Source organism: Salvelinus sp. IW2-2015, linkage group LG4p (assembly GCF_002910315.2).
Source record: "Salvelinus sp. IW2-2015 linkage group LG4p, ASM291031v2, whole genome shotgun sequence".
NCBI classification, from domain to species: Eukaryota; Metazoa; Chordata; class Actinopteri; order Salmoniformes; family Salmonidae; genus Salvelinus; species Salvelinus sp. IW2-2015.
Window position 1 is genome coordinate 7364237 of NC_036841.1, and position 7465 is coordinate 7371701.

Genomic DNA, 7465 nt, shown 5'->3' on the forward strand with positions numbered 1-7465 from the left:
ATGGAAGTTAGAGAGAAGAGAGAGAGAGAGAAGAGAGAAGAGAGAGAGAGACGAGAGAGAGAGAGAGAGAGAAGAGAGAGAGGAGAGAGAGAGAAGAGAGAGAAGATGAAGTGGGGTTGGGATGGAGAGAGAGAGAGAGATGAAGTGGGGTTGGGATGGGGTTGGTAGAGGGCAGCAGAGAGTGGCTGGGGGTTGGGTAGAGGGCTGCAGAGAGTGGATGGGGGTTGGTAGAGGGCTGCAGAGAGTGGATGGGGGTTGGGTAGAGGGCTGCAGAGAGTGGATGGGGTTGGGTAGAGGGCAGCAGAGAGTGGATGGGGTTGGGTAGAGGGCAGTAGAGAGGATGGGGTTGGGTGAAGGGCAGTAGAGAGTGGATGGAGGTTGGGTAAGAGGCAGCAGAGAGTGGAGGGGTTGGGTAGAGGAGCAGAGAGTGGCTGGGGTTGGGTAGAGGCTGCAGAGAGTGGATGGTTGGGTAGAGGGCTGCAGAAGTGGATGGGGGTTGGTAGAGGGCTGCAGAGAGTGGATGGGGTTGGGTAGAGGGCAGCAGAGAGTGGATGGGGTTGGCGTAGAGGGCAGTAGAGAGTGGATGGGTTGGGTGAGGGCAGTAGAGAGTGAGTGGGTTGGGTAGAGGGCAGCAGAGAGTGGATGGGTTGGGTAGAGGGCAGCAGAGAGTGGATGGGGTTGGGGAGAGGGCAGAGAGAGTGGATGGGTTGGGTAGAGGCAGTTAGAGATGGATGGGGTTGGTAGAGGGCAGCAGAGAGTGATGGGGTTGGGTAGAGGCAGCAGGAATGATGGGGGTTGGTAAGAGCAGTGAGAGTGGATGGGGTTGTGGTGAGGGCAGCAGAGGTAGGTGGGTTGGGGTAGAGGGCAGCAGAGAGTAGGTGGGTTGGGTAGAGGCAGCAGAGAGTGAGAGGGGGTAGGGTAGAGGCAGTAAGAGTGGATGGGGTTGGTAGGGCAGCAGAGAGTGGATGGGGGTGGGTGAGGGGCAGCAGAGAGTAGGTGGGGGTTGGTAGAGGGGCAGCAGAGATTGGGTGGGGTTGGGTGGAGGCAGCAGAGAGTAGATGGGGGTTGGGATAGAGGACAGCAGAGAGTGGATGGGTTGGGTGGAGGCAGCAGAGAGTTGATGGGGGTTGGATAGAGGACAGCAGAGAGTGGATGGGGTTGGGTGAGGGCAGCAGAGAGTAGATGGGGGTTGGGTTAGAGCAGCAGAGAGTGAATGGGGTTGTGGAGGGCAGCAGAGAGTAGATGGGGTTGGTAGAGGACAGCAGAGAGTGGATGGGGTTGGGTGAGAGGGCAGTAGAGAGTGGATGGGTTGGGTAGAGGGCAGCAGAGGATAGGTGGGGGTTGGGTAGAGGGCAGCAGAGAGTGGATGGGTTGGGTAGAGGGCAGCAGAGAGTGGATGGGGTTTAGTAGAAGAGGGCAGCAGAGAGTGGATGGGTGGGGGTGGGAGGGCAGCAAAGAGAGTAGGTGGGGGTTGGGTAGAGGGCAGCAGAGAGTGGATGGGGTTTAGGTAGAGGGCAGCAGAGAGTGGATGGGGTTGGGATGAGGCAGCAGAGAGTGGATGGGGGTTGGGTGGAGGGCAGCAGAAGAGGTGGGGGTTGGGTAGAGGCAGCAGAGAGAGTGGGTGGGGGTGGGTGGAGGGCAGCAGAGAGTGGATGGGGGTTGGATAGAGGACAGCAGAGAGTGGATGGGTTGGGTGGAGGGCAGCAGAGAGTAGATGGGGGTTGGGTAGAGGCAGCAGAGAGTGGATTGGGTTGGGTAGAGGCAGCAGAGAGTGGCTGGGTTGGTAGAGGCAGTAGATACTGGACGGGGTTGGGTAGAGAGGCAGTAGATAGTGGATGGGGTTGGGTGGAGGGCAGTATCTTTCTTTCCCCCGCTCTATCTTTCCCTCTACTCTATCATCATTCCCCAGTGTTTTGCTTGTGGTTCTATATATCCTCTATGAGTGCCTGCACTAGAAACTTCTCTTACCCTACAATCTTCTCCCCCCGCCTCTCTCTCTCTCAACGTGGCACAGGGCTGACTGCAGTCTGAGGGTAGCGGTTAGTACTGGAGCGCTCAGGGCAGGGTTCAGACACAGAACAACAAGCACATAATCACAGAGTCCAAACAGAGAGAGAGACATAGGGAKAGGCTGAGAGAGAAAAAAGAGAAGGAGAGATTGAGAGAAGGCAAACCCTTCAAGTCTCTCTCACTCGCACCTCTCTCTCTTCCCTTGCTTCAACACACTATCTCTGTTACATACTTCTGTTTCCTCAGCCATGTGAGCTTATCTAGGACAGCTTGTTCCACTCTTCCTCTGTTGATTCAGGCTTTGTCTCTCCTGCGTGCTGGTAGATAGCGACAGCTTGAGGAAAACGTTCCTGTAATGTTGTCATTCCATTACTTTAGTCAGCCACAGAGCTGATCTAACAGGGTCAATGGTAAATGCTGATATTTTTATCCCTCCTCTGATCCGGTGATAAAACCTGACAGGGAAACACACTGATGCTGCCTGCCCTGCCAGAAACGTGTGTATCAGTGCATGTGGGTAGATGTGGGTGGTGTGTTGTCAAGTCAATGTGCATGTTTTTTTAACTCACCAGGAAGCATTAGTCAGTGTGCATATGCATTTCTTTGCTGTGTGGCGATATGCTACGGATGTGAGTCCTGTGAGATATGTTGCTACACATGCAGAGATACAAACAGACAGAAATGTGTGTTCGCATGTTGAAGTGTTGAGTGTTTTTATCTGTGCTAGCCTCGTGCTGATACTTGCAATACATGCTGAGTGATTTAGCTCAAAGGCACATTCTGTTGAAAATATGTACAAGTATGATTGTGTGTATGTGTGTATGTGTGTATGTGTGTCACACAAAACTGAAGTTGGAACACATGCTGAGCCATGTTGCACTGAATACATTATGTGTGTGTGCGTGCAGACTTGTGTGTGTACCACAGGAGGTCGGTGGCACCTTAATTGGGGAGGCCTGGCTCGTGGTAATGGCTGGAGCGAAATAGTGGAATGGTATCAAACACATGGTTTGTTTGAGGCCATTTTTGTTTGACGCCATTCCACATGCTCTGTTCTAGACATTATTATGAGCCGTCCTCCCCTCAGCAGCCTCCTCTGGTGTGTAGGTTTATATACATGTAGCTTCAGGCCGAGCTCCTCCCTCCCTATCTCCCTGCTCTTCCACTGGTATGTGAGTGATGGGAGGGGCGCTGCATGTCACAACATAGCTTCACTACAGAGCACACCGTCTACCCACAGGCTATGACTGGATCTGTGCTCGTGTGTCTGAATAAATGTATATATTTTCTCAGACATGAGTGTCCTATAGGCCTTTACACATGTGAATGCAGTACTAAATATACAGACGTGTGTATTAAAGTACCTTTCCTATGAGGTAAATGATTTCACAGCCTCTGAAGCACACAGGTCTTCACTGACTCTTCAACCTGGTTAACCTGGTTATGAAGGATAACATTATTGTTTTGGTTTGGGTGGAGTGGACCGCCACGTGCCGCCACACCTTACCCCTCGACCTCCTCACCTCAAATTCTTTCCCCTTTCTAGTTCCTTACCAAGATCCAGGGGGAGGAGGGAGATATTAGAGAGTGGAAACCACACCCCTCTTCCACCCTAACTAAACACAGCTATTAACACCAGTGGTTCATGGTTCCAATAGCACAGAGTCACGCAGAAACAGACTGACTGGCTCTGTGGTGTATGGGCAGCAGGCAGCAGGCAGCAGGCAGCAGGCAGGCTGAACGGCGGTCATACTGTAGCTCCACACAGCTCCACACAGCCAGCCACATTAATCAACACTTCCTTTCCCAGCCGGCAAACACTGTGAAGATGGTTGCCATGGCAATGAAAGGCCGGCTAGCAGGAAACGGACACACCTAAGGGATTGATGTGTGTGCGTGACTGGCCCAGGGTCTGGTCTTACTATCGTAGCTGAGGTTCAGTACAAGTAGCTGGCACATGTAGATGTGGCAAACTGTAGATAACACATACAAATGCATATTGTCTGTCTGCATTAATAAAGTATACACCCTACCTCCAGCCATCTTAAAAGCCCAGCTGTTCTGGAGGATCTTCTGAAGCTCTCTCAGAGGACCGCAAACCCATCCATGCCAGCCTCCCCCACCCCTCTCCCTCTCCGTCTGGCTGGGCTGTGGGTGGCCTGAGTGGATGTCTTCAAATGTAACATGTTAGAAGCTCCCTCCTCTCCTCTCCCACCAGACACTCCCATCCTCAATAAAGACATGTCTTCATCCTCTCACAGTATCCTGAATCTGTGAATCGCAATGATACTCCCATGTTGGGGAATAGCAGAAGTGCCCCCGGATGTTGGAATTCATACAGGAAATAAGCTTGTTTCAGTCCAACCGTCGTCTCTCCTCTCCTCTCTCCTCCGAACTCAGTCAGGATTACACGGCTATTTACAGTTCCTTATCTACGCAGGGACATCACCATTCCATGGCCTAGTATACGGTCCGGAAACTGTAGGTGTTATCAGTAGGCCCTGTGTCACTAAACCTTATACAAACCAAGTGTGTATGTGTATGTATGTGTGTGTATGTATGTGTGTGTGTGTATGTGTGTGTGTGCAAGTGTGTGTGTGTGTACGTGTGTATGTGTGTGTGTGTGTGTGTGCGTGCGCCAACTATAACCACTACTATTCTCTACAGTACTCTGACATTCTTACCTCTGCTCGGCCCCTTATCCCAGAGAGAGAGAGAGTTAGGTGGAAGGAGGGAGGCAGACTTCCCCCATAGAAGGCCTGTGGAATACCATGAGCTGACCTTCCTGCTTCACAGAGAACACAGGTAATGAACATTGACGCAAGCGGATGACCCATACTGTAGATACAGCATGGTACTGGAGATACCATCTCTCACCCTTTCTCCCTCTCTGTCACCCCCCTCCCCCTCCCACCCCCCCACATTCCAGACATGCCTTAGAGATAGAGGCCTCCAGGATGGTCACACAACGACAGCAGCAGCAGCTATTGTCTGTCAGGACTGAGAGGAGTGGCTTGGGTGTTAGCATGCCAAAGGAGCCTCACTGCTCTCCTCCTCTCTCTCAGACCACACACGAACAAACACGAACAAACAAATAGACAAACTCAAGCAGACACAAATTTAAACAAGAGTGACTCAAAAGTGCTGACCTCAATAGGCAACAAACAGTGTGTGTGTGTCAGATTTGACAAGATTAGAGCATACTCTATAACCACATCGCCCAGCCCTCTCCACACCTAACCACAAGCTGACAATCAACCATAAAACATTCATCAGAAGCAACATTCTCTATGCCTGGTTGATGTCATGTAAAAAACAACTCCAATATGTAGCCTGTCAACCTGCCAGTGCCAGACCTGGATGTAACTTGTGGATCTGAAATCCTGCAGAGGTGAGTCATATGACACAGCAACAGCACCCTCTGCTGGGCGAAACACAAAATCACCAAAACAAATGATCCATCTAATAGGCATGTCTTGTTTCCTGCCACATCCTCATACTCACAGGYCGTAGACCAGGGGAGGACAACAGGAGTTCCTGGGTTTTATTTTGCTCGAACACTCCTGATTAAACGTAATCAACTAATCAGGATCTTCAATTTAGCTGTGTTAGTGCTGGTCCCTCCCAGACTGGAGTTGCCCACCCCTGCAGTGTTTTAGCATGCTCCTCCAGCTGCAGACTGACTGGGAGCTGAGAAGGAGTCAGGACTCCAGGCTGCAGCACACAGCTGGTAGCAGCAACACACAGCTGGCACACAGCTGGCAGCAGCAGCACACAGCTGGCAGCAGCAGCACATAGCTAGCAGCAGCACATACTGTAACTGGCAGCAGCAGCACACAGCTGGCAGCAGCACATAGCTAGCAGCAGCACATACTTTAGCTGGAAGCAGCACATAGCTAGCAGCAGCACATACTTTAGCTGGAAGCAGCACATAGCTAGCAGCAGCACATAGCTAGCAGCAGCACATACTGTAGCTGGCAGCAGCATATAGCTAGCAGCAGCACATACTGTAGCTGGTAGCAGCATATAGCTAGCAACAGCACACAGCAAGCAGCAGCACATAGCTAGCAACAGCACACAGCAAGCAGCAGCACATAGCTAGCAACAGCACACAGCTAGCAGCAGCACATAGCTAGCAACAGCACCCCCATAGTCCTCATCCTCCAGGGTTGCCAGATCCAGGGAGGGAGAGGATTTGTAGTCCCCTTCTAAGGTTGCCAGTTCCAAAGATGGGAGGATTTGTAGTCATCCAGGGTTGCCAGTTCCGGGGATGGGGAGACTTGTTAGTCCTCCAGGCATGCCAGGTCTAAGGAGGGAGAACAGGGTGTCACCTTGTTGGAGTTGGACTCGGAGCTGGAGCGACTGGAGGCGTCGCTCCCCAAGTCCATGCCATCCTCCCGGTAGTCCTGCAGTGGAGAGAGAAAGAGGGATGGAGAGAAAGGAGGGAGAGAGGAGGAATGGAGAAAAAGAGATATAAATAGAGGTAAGAACGAATGAGAGGTTGGAAAGAGAAATTATGATATTGACATACAGATAGAGGTTGAAGAGAGAGAGGAGGGGGAGAGAGGAAGAGAGAGAAAACAAAACAGAGAATTTAGGGAAGAGTGCACACAGAGATTACTGTTGTGGTTTGAGACAAACAACCACAGAACACTCCTGCGCAGTAGAACTTCCTTCCTCTACATTCATTCCTTGGCACCGTTCCAGTCCCTCTCTGACGCACTCTCTCCTCTCCTCCCAGGCACACTTCTCTCCTCTCCTCTCCTCCTCTCCTCTCCTCTCCTCTCCTTCTCCTCTCCTTCTCGAACAACCTCTCCTCCTCTCTCGAGGCAACACTTCTCTCCCTCTCTTCCTCTCTCTTCCTCTCCTCTCCTCTCCTCTCCTCTCTCGAGACAACCTCCCTCCTCTCCTCCCAGGCACACTCTCTCCTCCCTCTCCTCTCCTCTCCTCTCCTCTCTCTCCTCTCTCTCCTTCTCTCTCCTCCTCCGAGACAACCTCTCCTCCCTCTCCTCCCAGGCACACCTCTCTCTCCTCTCCTCCTCCATCTCTCTCTCTCTCTCCTCTCCTCTCCTCTCCTCTCCTCTCCGAGGACAACCTCTCCTCCTCTCCTCCAGGCACACTCTCTCCTCTCCTCCCCTCCCTCCACTCCCTCCTCTCCTCTCCTCTCCTCTCCTCTCTCTCCCTCCTCTCCGAGACAAACCTCTTCCTCCTCTCCTCCCAGGCACACTCTCTCTCTCTCCTCTCCTCTCCTCCCGAGACAACCTCTCCTTCCCTCCTCCAACACACTCTCTTCTTCTCTTCTCCTCCCTGAGACAATCCTCTGAGCCAACCTATCCTCCCTGAGACCAACCTTCTCCTCTCCTCTCTGAGACAACCTATCCTCTCCTCCCAGACGCACTTCTCCCTCTCCTCTCTGAGACAACCTCATCCTACTCCTCCCAAGACGCACTCCTCC

General features: G+C 52.2%; 1 pseudogene; it reads right to left on the reverse strand.

Annotated features, from left to right (window-relative positions):
* Positions 1 to 7465, reverse strand: part of LOC111956965 (schwannomin-interacting protein 1-like) — a 97605-nt pseudogene that overhangs the window by 88887 nt on the left and 1253 nt on the right.